This window comes from Vombatus ursinus, unplaced genomic scaffold (genome assembly GCF_900497805.2).
Source record: "Vombatus ursinus unplaced genomic scaffold, bare-nosed wombat genome assembly UNPS02014867.1, whole genome shotgun sequence".
Classification (NCBI taxonomy): domain Eukaryota; kingdom Metazoa; phylum Chordata; class Mammalia; order Diprotodontia; family Vombatidae; genus Vombatus; species Vombatus ursinus.
The window spans coordinates 3,497,608-3,512,311 of NW_020954645.1; the positions used below are offsets into that span (position 1 = coordinate 3,497,608).

Below are 14,704 nucleotides of genomic sequence, written 5' to 3' on the forward strand. Positions count from 1 at the left end.
TCTCTACTGAATTGTGCTTTGAGGTGCAATAGAGGCAGACCACTAACATTTTGTTCTGAAAAACCAAAGGGATTCTGCTGCCTAAAGCTGAGAAGACTGAGTTCTTTCCATTGTGAAGGGAGCCAGTTTTAGATACCGGAGATGAGCACGCCTTTCCGGGGGGGAGAATATAACCTGACTTGGTTTTACACAAATGACCAATTGATGGAAATGGCCCTTGCTGTTTGGTTCCCCTTCCCTGGAGGCCAAAAGGAAAGTTTGCCACCAAACTGCTGGCTCCATGATACACAAGGGCCTCTTCTATTAGAACCTATCTTCTAGAGTGAAAGCTACGAAAGAGATGGGAGGAAAGCCAGTCATTTATCCAGTATACCACTGCCTTATAAAATCACTATTTCACAGTAGGATGTAAAATTAACCTGTCCCAGTTCTAGAAGTGACCTAGATTCCCAATAGGGGCATCGAAACTCATAAAAAAAAAAAAAAAGCCACAGGAAGCCCATGCCAAAGAACAAAGCAAAAGCCCTAAAGATGTACTTAACAGTAGCCCTGTGAGGAGGATATCCTGTATTTCTTGAAGAAACATCACTGTAACACACGGGGCCTGCAAAGGTCCCACTTTAGATTAAGTCCTAAGAACTTTTTGATATTTATATAACAGGGTATTCATTACTCAGGATGGTACAGTGCTCAAGAACCCAGCTCCTAAGAGATCTAATGTCCAGCTCTTTAAAGCTTTGGGAATTTCTCCTGTTTCCCTGATCCTTCTCCCAAATGTGGGTTATCAAAGGACCAGTACAGAGCCAGAAATGAGCTGCTAGGAGCTGTCACCTGCTCAATGAACCCTTCTTTTCTCAGTTTCTCCTTGGCCCTTTAAGTGGCACCTATGGATAATGCTTAAGTATTAATAAACACCTGGTTGTACATTATAATGGCAAAAACAATTGTGTCATGAACAGTTCAATGTTCACATAAAACTAGTAAAGACAAGGTCAACCTTAGGGTCATATAAGATGGCAGAAGTAATTAGGTTACCATTTGGCAGGATGTTAATACATAGATCTTTCTACAGTGTGAGAAAGAGTGTACACATGCATACTCTTCACTGAGATCTAGGGCTTTCCCCCCTCTTAATGGAAAACAAATTAATCATTTGATTAAATTTGTTATATGACTGATGGTATTAGAAATTAATAAACTTAACTCTTCCATGTTTTATGTTACTTTCCTTCCAACAAGGCTTTTTTTTTTTTTAACTTTACCTCAGCTAAATTTGTCCATTTCAACAATCCAAGAAGTGGACAATGATCTCTTTTGAGGTATACACTGGGAGTTACAAAAACATGTTTCATTCACCATGAAAACAAAAAGGTTGCCCCTTGCCTCACCAAAGAAAAGTAACAGGTCCTATGCCATATAATCACTTTTTGTGTTTTTTAAGACATAGCTAAAGATCTTTCTTATGCAACCAAGACATATGCCTGAACTGAAATTGAAAGAATCTTATCTCTCAGACTAGTGCATGAAGCTAAATTAGTCTCCCCTATTCCTTTCCCCTCACCTTACTGGACACACCAGGTTCTTCTTGAAAACATATCAAATGATAACAAGTTCTAAAATTTAGGAACAACTTCATAGTCATATGAAGGCCACTGCCTTACAAAGGATCAAAAGGAACACAAGCGAATGAATGCATTAAATATCATCATCATGACATGAAAGGGCCTTTGGATTCTCAAAGGACATACTGGTGGAGCCTAAATTTTGGTAAGCTCCAAGGGCCTGTGCACCATAAACCTGGTCACACACTAGTCTTGCTAAATTCAGAGATAAGTTAAAACCACAAGGTTGAGGCCCAGATATTTATATTTTTTAGTCACAGTAACCAATAAGTTCCCTGATGGATATGGAATTGAGATAGCATTGAATCAACAGTGATGAAATGGAAACCATATGAGACTCAACCAAAGAAACTGGCGATGGTAAGTCTGAAGAAAAGACTTAGTGAAGATAGGAATGTATCAAGAGTAAACGTTTAAATTTGTTTTGCTTAGCCGAAGAGAACAGAACTGTGAGAAACAGGAAGCTGCAGAAAGAGATATCAACTCAAAATAAGGGTAAAAACTAACCAAATATGAAGTGGTATCTAAAAGAGGTTTTATAAAGTGCCTCTGGAGATGTTCGTTCCCTTCACTGTAGTATCCAAGCAGATATTCCCTGACTGCTTATGAGGAGGTTGTAAAAGGGATTCTGGTTGAGGTACAAGGAGGCCTAAATGCCTCCAACAGTTTCTTCTAACTCTGAGATGCTGTGATTAGACTTTATTTCTGAAATATGAACCAAAATATTTCTAATCTTATCTTAAATTATGAGTCCCATGTATTCAAGAAAAATATACAGGACATGTATTAATGTATACATTATATATAAATAATAGCTGAAAAGGACCTTATGATTAGTCTAAATTAACTCTCTCACTTCACAGATGGAAAAAACACTGGCCTACAGAGGCAAACTATTTGCTCTTCAAGATCATACAGCCAATTAACAGAGGGAGGACTGGAACATTAGGTTTCCACTGACTCAATTCAACAACCACTACTAAACTAAACACTGGGCAAAAGGACATTGCTTTCCAGCGTAGGGCTCTTCCCATTATACCTCACAACTATTAGGTCCCTTGCATTTATGACAAAAGCAATTTCGGTTTGAGAATTCTAATCTGGCCCCTGGATGTCACCATTAGTAAACAAGCAAAACAATTTTAAAACCATTAAACTGTATAAATTCTACTGACACTCTGTGAGTTAACGTTCTCTCTCTGAAAACACATAAACCACACACACATACACACACATACACATCCAGTAACTCTATCTGAATTTAACAAAATTTATGGAGAACCCAAGCTACTAGATTTCTAGACTCCAATCTATCATCAGTTATAAGTTGAAAAAAAGGCCCTCGGAGAGATTGCATTCTATTGGCTGGAGATATTGACAAAATATACTACTAATGTCCAAACGGTAAAGAACAAAAAAAAAAAAAACATACTGGATAGCGGTACAAACTGCATTTGAAACAAGCGACAGCCTTGTCCAATCACCCCTCAAACCTTGCCATATCCCAAACCAGAGTACCCCTACTATTCTCCTTCTCTATGACTAGTCGCATGCTACTGAAGAGTGATGAAATCAGACAACTGTGCTGATTGGGTTCACTACAAATGTGTTATCTAATTTCAAAAAGGCCCTCAGTACAACATGATGATCCTTTCATTCTTCCCCAAGCCTCTCACAATCTCTGAGGTGACCATTTAAAAAACTTCTTTCCTCCTAAGACGCTTAAAACATGTTTCTTGCACTGATACATATCTACAACACTTATCTGTGTATATGTTATAATTCCCCCAACCCTCAATAGAATGTAATTCTTTTAAGGAAAGAACTGTTCTACTTTTATTTTTGTATCCCCAGCATCTAATTGGAACTAATAAGTGTATTTAAAAGTGCATTAAGGTTTCAGGCAGAGGCATTGAAAAAAAAATACCATATAACTGACTTAAGCACTCTATTTATTGAATTTAAAGACAGATTCAGACTAATTAGGATTGTATTACTTTAGTGGTAATCAACTCCATTTCCCTTATTTTAGATCTAAGGAAACTAAAGCCCAAATGGATTAAAGAACTTTCCCAAGGTCACATAGTGGTACAGGGGCAGTGAAAGAACAGAGATGGCCCAAGGAAGAGAAACTTCAAGTATGTGAAAGGGCTACAATATGAAGGTGTACTAAACAAAACAAGGTTCTTCATCGAAGACCAAGACAAGCAAAAATTTGATTCATGTTGATAAAATCATGAAAATTATAAATAAGATCAACATGAATTTGCTTATCAAGTCCAATTATACTGGACCTAAGAATCACCCTTTGACAAGTGAAAGGAAAAGTTCAGCAGCAAGTAAAAGGAAATGTTACTTATAGTATTTGGGTCAAATGTACAAATACACATGCATACAAGAAGGTTTAGGAAATACTCAATCTTTTTTTTTTTTTTTTTTTGAGGCAATTGGAGTTAAGTAACTTGCCCAGAGTCACACAGCTAGTGAGTGATATGTCTAAGGCCAGATGTGAACTCAGTCCTCCTGACTCCAGAACTAGTGCTCTATCCACTATACCACCTAGGGGCCCCAATACTCAATCTTTTTAAGGTCAACCTCATGGAAGGCAACCCTACTCTTTTTCTTTCTTTTCTTTTCTTTTCTTGTTTTTTTTTTTGGAGGGGGAGGTGAGAGAAAGAGAAGAGGAGGAGGCAGCAATCAGGGTTAAGTGACTTGCCCAGGGTCACAAAGCTACTAAATGTCTGAGGTCAGATTTTAATTCAAGTCCTCCTGACTCTAGGGCCTGTGCTCTATCCACTGTACCACCTAGCTGCCCCAACCCTATTCTTTTTCAAATCATTCCTTGATGCATTTCTCAGAAAAAATACTGAAGTGAACAGACCTTGAGGCTATTCAGTAGCCCAAAGTAAAGTATTTCTTACATTTCAACCTTTTAGGACCACTTTAGATAGAAAGAAAAGGAAAATGACAAAGGCACATGTAATCTTTTACATTCACACATGCCCCTTCTCACATAGAATGATCCCTCATTTTATCTTCTAATTCTGCTCATACTGGCTTTCAATAATTGATTTTTCATCATTTAAATAAGCACCCATAGAATGTTACACAATGTAAATGTAACAGCAAGTGATGAGGGTGAGGAAGTGGGGTGTAAGAGAGACCCTTTCTGCACCTTTTCCAAAGAAGTATTTCTAAAATAGGAAATGTAGTAAGATAGCCCATATCCAAATGCAAAAATGCAAAAAGTCTAGTGTTTAGACCCTTTTACTAAAAGATAAATCCTTCATAATGCTGAATGAGATGCATTTTTGGATAGGGAAATCTAGTTTTGCTTCATGATTGGTATTTGGAGGGAGGGGGTTGCTTTCTGTTTAATGGAGGCAGGAGTGGAAGAAAGAGAAAATGAATAATTATTCATTGGAAAGAAGAATAAAGATGAATCCTAGATCAAGTCCTAACTGAATCCCACACTTAAGTAGGCCCATATAAGTCAAATCTGTAAATCTCAGTTTTCAACCATAAAATGGCATTGATTATCTGTGCTCCTTTTTGGTAATGGGGCTGTTGTGAATAAAAAGTAGACATCACTTTAAAAATTCTTTGAGGTTTCAGAAAGAAGCTCTATATAAACATACTGCATTACTAACTTGAGCTGCCAAATGGCAACTCATATATACTGTTTGCTTAGCAAGTATAGCACTAGAAGTACTATTTTGTGAATCAAACCAACAAATTTAGGAATGAAAGAAGTTCCATATAATGGAAACTTGCCCAGTGAAAAATGAACACATGGATAACTACTATGGTATTTTTTTCTAGAGTCATTCTATGTTATGCTTCCTTCATGCCTGCAATATTGGGATTCCTTCAATGAATTTTTTCAGGTGGTTATGAAATAATTAGTCAATTACTAGCAGGCAGAAGTACTATGCTGGTTCCTCTTACTAACTCCCTAAACCCTAAATACTGGAAGACACTTGGTCATATAACTATTGACTTTATCAGTCATCTTTAATATGACTACTTCTTAATCTCTTCAAGGATCTATGGTTTTATGGGAATAGGTACTATTTCCACTGATACAGTATCCAACTCAACTATGTGTAAAAGAAGAAAAAGGAAGCTGAGGGAGTTCTACCAAATTCTCTTAGGACACTAATATGGTGCCAATATCTTAATCACGAAGAACAAAACAGAGAAAAAAAACTACAGCCCAATTTCCTTAATGAATATTGATGCAAAAAAATTTAAATAAAATACTAGCAAAAAGATTACAGCAATATATCACAAAGGTTATACACTATGACCAGGTAGGATTTCTATCAGGAATGCAGGGCTAGTTCAATATTAGGAAAACTATCAGCATAGTTGACCACATCAATAATGAAACCAACAAAAATTATATGATTATCTCAACAGAAGCAGAAAAAGCCTTTGACAAAATACAACACCCATTCCTATTAAAAATACTAGAGAGCATAGGAATAAATGGTGCTTTCCTTAAAATGATCAGTAACATCTAACTAAAACCATCAGCAGGCATTATCTGTAATGGAGATAGAAGCCCTCCCAATACGATTAAGGGTGAAACAAGGATGCCCATTATCTCCATTATTATCCTATATTGTATTAGATTTGCTAGCTATAACAATAAGAGAAGAAAAAGAAATTGAAGGAATTAGAATAGGCAAAGAGGAAACAAAACTATCACCCTTTGCCAATGATAAGATGGTATACTTAGAGAATCAACTAAAAAAATTACTTGAAATAATTAACAACTTTAGCAAAGTTACAGAATATAAAATAACAAATCATCAGCAATTTTAAATATTATGAGGTCCAGCAGCAAGAAACAGAAAGGGAAATTTCAATTAAAACAATTATAGACAATACAAAATACTTGAGAGCCTACCTGCCAATGCAAATCCTGGAACTACACGAACACAATTACAAAACACTTTTCATATAAATAAAGTCAGATCTGAACAACTGGAAAAAAATTAACTGTTCATGGGTAGGCTAAGTCAATATAATAAAAATTACAATTTTACCTAAATTAATGTACTTATTCAGTGTCATGCCAGTCAAACTACCAAAAATTATTTTATAGAGCTAGAAAACATAACACAATTCATCTGGAAGAACAAAAAGTCAAAAATATCAAGGGAACACTGAAAAAAAATGCAAAAGAAGGTGGCCTAGCTGTACCAGATCTCAAACTGTAATAAAAAGTGGTAATCATTAAAACAATCTAGTACTGGCTATGAAATAGAGTAGTGGATAAATGGAATAGATGAGAATACACAATACATTGTAGTAAATGACCATAGTAATTCAGTCTGTGATAAACCCAAAGATCCAAACTGCTGGAATAAGAACTCATTATCTGACAAAAACTGCTGGGAAAACTGGAAAACAGTATGGCAGAAACTAAGTATAGACCACTATCTCACACCATATACACCTAAGTAAAGTCAAAATGGGTACATGATTTAGACATAAAGGTTAATGCCATAAGCAAATCAGAGGAGCATGGAATAGTCTACCTGTCAGATCTATGAGAGAAGAACTTAATACCAAACAAGAGATTGAGAGCAACAAAACAGATAATTTTGATTATATTAAATTTAAAAGGCTCTGCACAAACAAAACCAATACAACCGATTAGAAGGAAAGCAGAGGGGCAGCTAGGTGGTGCAGTGGATAGAGCACTGGCCCTGGAGTCACGAGGACCTGAGTTCAAATCCAGCCTCAGACCAAACACTTGACACTTATTAGCTGTGTGACCCTGGGCAAGTCACTTAACCCCAACTGCCTAACAATTAAAAATTAAAAAAAAAAAGGAAAGCAGAAAGCAGAGAAAAAAAAGTTTTACAGCAAGTATCTCTGACAAAGGCCTCACTTCTCAATCATATAGAGAACTGAGTCAAATTCATAAGAGCACAAGTCATTCCACAATTGACAAATAGTCAAAGGATATGAATAGGCAGTTTTCAGACAAAGAAATCAAAGCCATCAAGTGTCATATAAAAAATGCTCTAAATCACTACTGATTAGAGAAAGACATATTAAAAAACTCTGAGGTACCACCTCACAGCTATCAGATTGGCTAATATGACAGGAAAGAAAGATGACAAATGTTGGTGGGGATGTTGGAAAACCGGGACACTAATGCACTGTTGGTGGAGTTATGAACTAATCCAACCATTCTGGAGAGCAATTTGGAACTATGCCCAAAGGACAACCAAACTGTGCATACCCTTTAATCCAACAATAACACTACTAGGTCTGTATCCTAAAGAAATCATGAAAAAGGGAAAAGGATCCACACATACAAAAATATTTATAGTAGCTCTTTTTGTGGAGGCTAAGAAAAGGAAATTGAGGGGATGTCCATCAATTGGGAATGGTTGAATAAGTTGTGTTCTATGACTGTAATGAAATACTATTTTGCTATTAGAAATGATAAGCAAGATGGTTTCAGAAAAACCTGGAAAGACTGGCATGAACTGATACAGAGTAAAGTGAGGAGCACCAGGAGAACACTGTACACAGTAACAGCAATACTGTTTGATGAACAAATGTGAAGCATTTATTGTCAGCAAGATAATGATCCAAGACAATCCCTAGGGTCTCATGATGAAAAATGCCATCTACCACCAAAGAACGGATGGAGTCTGAATTAATGAAAGACTGAAGTATACTATTTTCACTTTCCTTTTTTCTTTATTCTTTTATTTCTGGTTCAAGTTTTCTTCCATAAAATGACTAATATGGAAACACGTTTTACATGATTACACATGTATAACCTATATCAGATTGCATATCATTTCAGAGAGTGGGAACGGAAGGATGAAGGGAATTTGGAAGTGAATGTTGAAAACTGTTTTCATATATAACTGGGGAAAAAAATTTTTAAATTCTATTTAAAAAGAAGGATCATCATATAGTAAAGACAATAATGTATTTTGTTTCTCCTCACAGGGCAGAACTAGGAGGAGTAGGTGAAAGTTGCAGAGAGGCAAATTCAGGCTTGAAAAAAGATAATATTCCCTATTAGCCAGAACTAGATATTTCTGAAAAGTGGAATGGGCTGCTTCAGGAGATAGTATAATCTCTCATTAGAATGCTTCAAAAGCTTGAATATCACTTATGGGGGATTAAATTAGATGGTCAATAAAGTCCATTCCAACTCAAGAATTTTATTATTTTATCAACAATATCCATGAATTGATGGGGTTAAAAAAATCATTTTTCATAATCAATTGTGAGAAGAGCCTCTCCCAGCTCGACTCAGTTGGTCCTTAGATAACATTGATTAAGCACTTCCTATGTGCTAGGCAATATGCTAAGCACTGAAAACACCATCCCCATCTTTAGAATCCTACTTTGAAGCATGTCTCATGTGGTAGGACCTACCAAGAATGAATCAGAACAAATCACCCAATAGGAGAATGAGAATTAGTGACTGAATCATAATTCATTCAACTGGAGGAACAGGGGAAGAAGAAATGTACATATGTAAACAAATATAAAATGGAGTGTTAGATATAAATAAAACATTTATCAAGAATTTACTACATGTGTTTCTGTGTACAGGAAACTCCCAAATGAGGAAACACCCTCTTCCAATGAAGGCTGGTATCTTCTCTGTAACTTATTGTTTTAGCAAACACTTAATAAATGCTTGTTGAATCATTAGACAGTTGGCTGGAGCACTGACAGGATAAGTGACTTTCTTAAGTTAATACAATCAGTATATATCACAGGCAGGACATAAATGTTATATAAAATGTACCCATAATAAATATGAGGTAAGGTGGAGGGGAGCTGGGAGTAGGAGGAGGGACTACAAGCTGATTTTCATTAGTTAAAACTTCCAAACATTCTGAAAAGATAGAACTGAGTACTGATTTATTTTCCCAGAGTTTAAGAACAGAAAGAAGAACAATTCACATTTCTCTAGTGTCTAAAGTTCAATAAAGCACTTTCTTCCTGATAACTGAAAGCTACGTAGTAAGACAAAGAAAAATAAAGAGAAACAGGTCTCTCAGTCAAGTGCTCAAACTATAACGAAAGTTCACACTTTTACAAAGCTTTATGGTTTACAACATATTTTTCCCACAGGGTTATGAGTTAAGCAGTATTAGTCTCCCTATTTTATAGATGAGGATACATGGGTGTCTTCTAGCTACTAAGTTTTGGAGTCCAAAAGTGAACAGATTTTGAAAAGAGAAACCAACATATTGCTGCAGAGAATACCTGATAGCCATGCAATCTCAAGGAGATCCCAAAATGACCTTACAAAGAATCTAGTTCTATACAATGTAAACTGCTTAGCATTTCAGCTTTATCGGCAGCAAAGTTAACTTTTATTTGAACAAACCAAGAGACTGATGACGTAGCTCATTCACAGCCAATAGTGAACTCAGGGGCTCTGCATTTATGCAAGGAATGGAGGCTCCTGCCTTAAAAAGGTACTTTTTTCCAGTACAGCTCAAATCAATTCATTCTCTCAGAGCTCATCTCATCTCTGTCCCTAACATTCTTCAGATCCAACAGCATAGGAGGCAACAGACTTCTCACTCAAAGTTCTACTTGAAGAGATGATCCAGCAGAAACAGGACCTAGGCTACTGGATGGAACATCTTTGCTCAGGGACATTCACAGAGCGAAACAGAATCAAAGGCAATGTAAATCAATGGCGTTAGGGCAGGAGAAATAAGAAGGTTCTTTCTGGGGAAATGAATGTTGTTTCTAGGGAGGCACAAACAAGGCAGCGTTTGGAAAGTCTTCAGGCTTCTGGGGACCAGATTTTGCCTGCCTTGTGGATTTTCACCCAGAAAAGTAGCCCAATTATTTCAAACCAGTTGATGAATCATCAAATCAACCAAGTATTTAGTAATCAGTTGCCAAACGCCTAGTATTTTGCTAGGTGCCGACCATGCAAGTACATAGAATGAAACATTCCCTACTTACAAGGAACATAAATACATACGAAATAGTAATTTCAGAGACAGAACATTACCACTGGGGGTAGGGGAGGTGGGGGTGGGAGTGGGGAGAGACCCGAAGACTAAGCTGCGTGAAAAGAAGAGAAAGAACCCATGAGGAAGAAGTAAGGAGGGAGACTCCCAGGCATTGTAGACGGTACAAAGGCTGGAGTGTCATGAGTAAGGAACAGAGACAAGCCCTGTTTGCTTGGATCACAGAGTCCAGGAGTGGGAATAATGTCCAATTTTTCATCCTAAAGGCAATAGGAAGCCAATGGAGTTGACAGAATATGGTTGTTACAGTAAGATCTGAGCTTAATGATTTTGGCAGAGAAGTGGAGGATGGACAAGAGGAGTCAGAGACTTGAGGTGGAAAGATTAATAAGGAAGCTATTGCAGTAATCTAGGCAAGAGGTGAGGAGAGCCTGAGATAAGGTAGCAGCTACATGACTGGGGAAAAGGGGTAGGATGCAAGAGATGATAACATGGTGGTTGACAAGATGGTAGGGAAAAGAAGTTTTGGCAACTGACTGGATACATGGAGTAATAGAGAGTGAGAAGTCTAGGATAATGCTAAGATTGCAAATCTGTACACTAGAAGGATGGTGGTGCCTTCAAAGATGTAGGAAAGTTTGAAAGAGTGCAGCCAAGTTTAGACAAGTTTAAGATGTCTCTGTGGTGTGCAGTGTAAAATTTCCATTACACAACTGGTGATACAGGACTGAAGCCCAGGAGAGAGACTAGGACATGAATATATACATCTGGAAGTCAAATGCATACAGATTATAGCTCATATTCATGAGACCTGATGAAGCTTCTAAAGAGGGAGAGAGAAGAGGGCCCAAGTCAGAAGCTTAGTAACACCCAAGGTGAGAGAAATGACGTGGATAGGCCAGAAAAGGACAATGAAAAGTAGTAGCAAGATCGGTAAGAGGAGAATAGTGAAATTCTTGTCATGAAAACCTAGAAAGCAAAGAGTATGGAGGAGAAGAGAGTGGTCAATTATGTCAAATGTAGCAGACAGGTTCAAAAGGATTAAGACTGAGAAAAGACCATCAGATTTGCTAAATTAGAGATCATTGATAATTTTGGAGAGAATGATGTAGCTGGAAGCCAGATTATGAAGAGAAGAGGAGAGAAGTGGAAATAGTGAGTAGAGACAACTCTTAGGGAGTTTAGCTGAGAAACGGAAAATTATAAGACAACCGCATGAGGGGATGGTTCAGTCTAGTGAAGGTTTTTTAAGGATAGAATGTTTTGAGGCAGTAGGGAAAGAACTAGTTGACAGGGAGCATTAAAGATTTCAAAAGGAGGGATGATTGAGTATTCAATCTGCTGGGGAAATCAGGAGGGGGATAGGTTTGAGTGCTCATACAGAGGGGTTGCCTTGACAAGGAAAAAGGCCAACTTTTTATCTGAAACTGGAGAAAAGCAGAATGGGAGATGTCAAGGAATTCTGAGATGAAGAGGAAAATGGTTTTAATTTTTCTCAATGAAGTAAAAGGGAAGGTCCTCAGAAGAGAAAGGGAATGAGTAAAAGAATGTGTGTGTGTGTGTGTGTGCGCGCGTGCGCACGCACACGCCTCTGCACGCAAATTTCTAGCATGCTTTCTGAGAGGGGTGATAAAGAGAATCAACTAGGAAAGAAGAAAAGGACTGCTTTGCTTCAGTGAGGGCCCAGATGAGTTCAGATAGCATAAATTTGTGAAGTATCCATTCAGAGCGACTGTGAGATTTCCTCCACCTTCATTCATAGCGTAGGAGAGGAAGAAGCAGATGAAGAGGTGGTAAGAGTAATCCAGGGCTGAGTTTTGGCAAGAGAAGAGCAGGTAAAGCACAAGAGGGTAAGAGATTTCAAGAACAGAGAATGGTAAAGAATTGAAAGGCCCTCATAAGGTTTAAATTCTGTATTATCCAATGCTTGTGGGGCAATTAAAGGTGGCTAATGGTCCCTTGATTTTATTCAATTAATGACCCATCTGCAAACAAAAGCAGCTCAGCAGTAAATATTCCTTAATTCTTTTTTTAATTAAAAGGTTATTTACTTTCTAACACAAAATGCAGCACAAAAGCACTCATTATGGACATAAGCACTGAAAACTGCCAAATCTTCATTAGTTCTGGGGCCTGGTTGAATAAGGTTAATTATTCCAAGCCCTATGACAATCTCCTTAAAAGGTAACCTAAGGACACAACCTTGCCAGAAGTGTAAAGAACACAATGCCACAATGAAAAGTGTTACAACTCTGTAAGGATCCTTTAGTGTTCAGGAACATATTCCAGGCTGCTGGATAAGGACAGTTAGGGGATGCTTATGACTGGGTTTAAGAATGTCAGATTATTGCATGTGGGTAACAGCTCTGGAGATAATAAGATAGAACTATCTCTCCTCCTATGTTTCATGATTTCACAGATGCAACCCTAAAATCCAAAAGGCCACATATGTTCCAAAGGGCCCAATAAAAGGGGAAAGACTTCAGAGCATACTTCTGTCATTCAAGTCTAGCTAAGTTTTAAAAGACCTGAGTTCAAATCAGATCTCAGACACTTGACACTTCACAGCTGTGTGACCCTAGATGAGGTACTGACCCCTGACTGCCTCACCAAAAAGCCAAAAGACAGGCCTAAATAACTGAAAAATATTAATTACTCATGGATACCAATGTAATAAAGGTGAATATTACTATTTACATTAATTAACTTATTTAAATGCCATGCCAATTAAAACAATGAAAGGATTATCTTAATAACTAGAAAAATAATAATGAAATTCATATGGGGAAAAGGTCAAAAAATCTCAAGAAAAATAATAAGAGAAAAATGAGAATGATGGGAAATGGGATAGCAGTATAGAAAAAATAGATTTTGATGAACTTCTCACACCTTATACAAAGATAAGTTCCAAAGGGAAACCTGACTTAGAGATAATCAGGCACATCACAAATTACAAAAACATGGAAAAAAATTATGTATTAAATAAGATCAATGGACAGGAGAAAAGTTCACAACCCAACAATACAGAAAATCATAAAAAATAAAATGGATAATTTGGATTACATAAAATTTTAAAGTTTTAGTCAAAGCAAATCTAATAAAGCTAAGATTAAATGGGAAACAACTAAGAAAAAAATCTTTGCACCAAGCTTCTCTGATACAAATGTCTTTTTTTTAATTATAAAGAACTAATTAAAAAAAAAAAAAACCTAAGAGGTAGAATCTCAGAATTGCTTTACTTTGCTTTTCTCTTTACTTTTGCTCCAATTAGTAGTTGATTTCACGCATTTTTCCACTGGGTAGGGATTAGAACCTAAAGAAAATAGATTCTTAATGTTTTGTTTTTTTTAAATAGAGAAGTAGGGTATGCTATAGATACGGAATATAGTTTCTGATGAGGTCACCGTGTAATTAGTTTTGTTTGTTGTACTTTCTTATAAGATACCTCACAAAATGGTAGAATCTATTAATATATGTAATCCAAAAACCAAACATCAATAAAAATGAAAGTGACAAAAAAAAAGAGGAAAAGAAAAAGATTCTTTTAGTCATGCTCATAAAGCAGACTTTATTAAAGGAAACAAATCCCTTGAACTCCTACAGCATTTGTCTATAGCACTCACACTGCACTGAAATTATTACCTTGTATTTTTTCTTATTTTTTTTAGTGAGACAATTGGGGTTAAGTGACTTGCCCAGATAGTGAGTGTTATGTGTCTGAGGCTAGATTTGAACTCAGGTCCTCCTAACTCCAGGGCCTATCCACTATGCCACCTAGCTGCCCCTGTCAGTTTCCTTTTACCAATGTCTTCATTCAACAACTAGAACATAAGCTACTTGCAGGCAAAATCTTTTCTTCTTTTGTCTCCAAGAGCTTACTACAATACCCTATACCCAGTAAATACATAATCAATATGTTGTATACAGATGAGAAGAAATTCTATTTTTTTAATTCAACGGAGCCAGGCACAACTAGTGGAAATTTACTCTGTGTGTGCTGAATGCAATGAGGCAAATTAAAATTTGAAGTTAACAAATCAGATGGTAGCCCTCATCCTGCCGTGGAAATCTTTTTCAAGGATGTACAAGATC

At 36.8% G+C, this 14,704-nt stretch overlaps 1 protein-coding gene across 8 annotated transcripts in view; it reads right to left on the reverse strand.

Moving 5' to 3' along the window:
- MAP4 (microtubule associated protein 4) overlaps positions 1-14,704 on the reverse strand; it is a 252,228-nt gene that overhangs the window by 27,829 nt on the left and 209,695 nt on the right. The window lies entirely within an intron of this gene.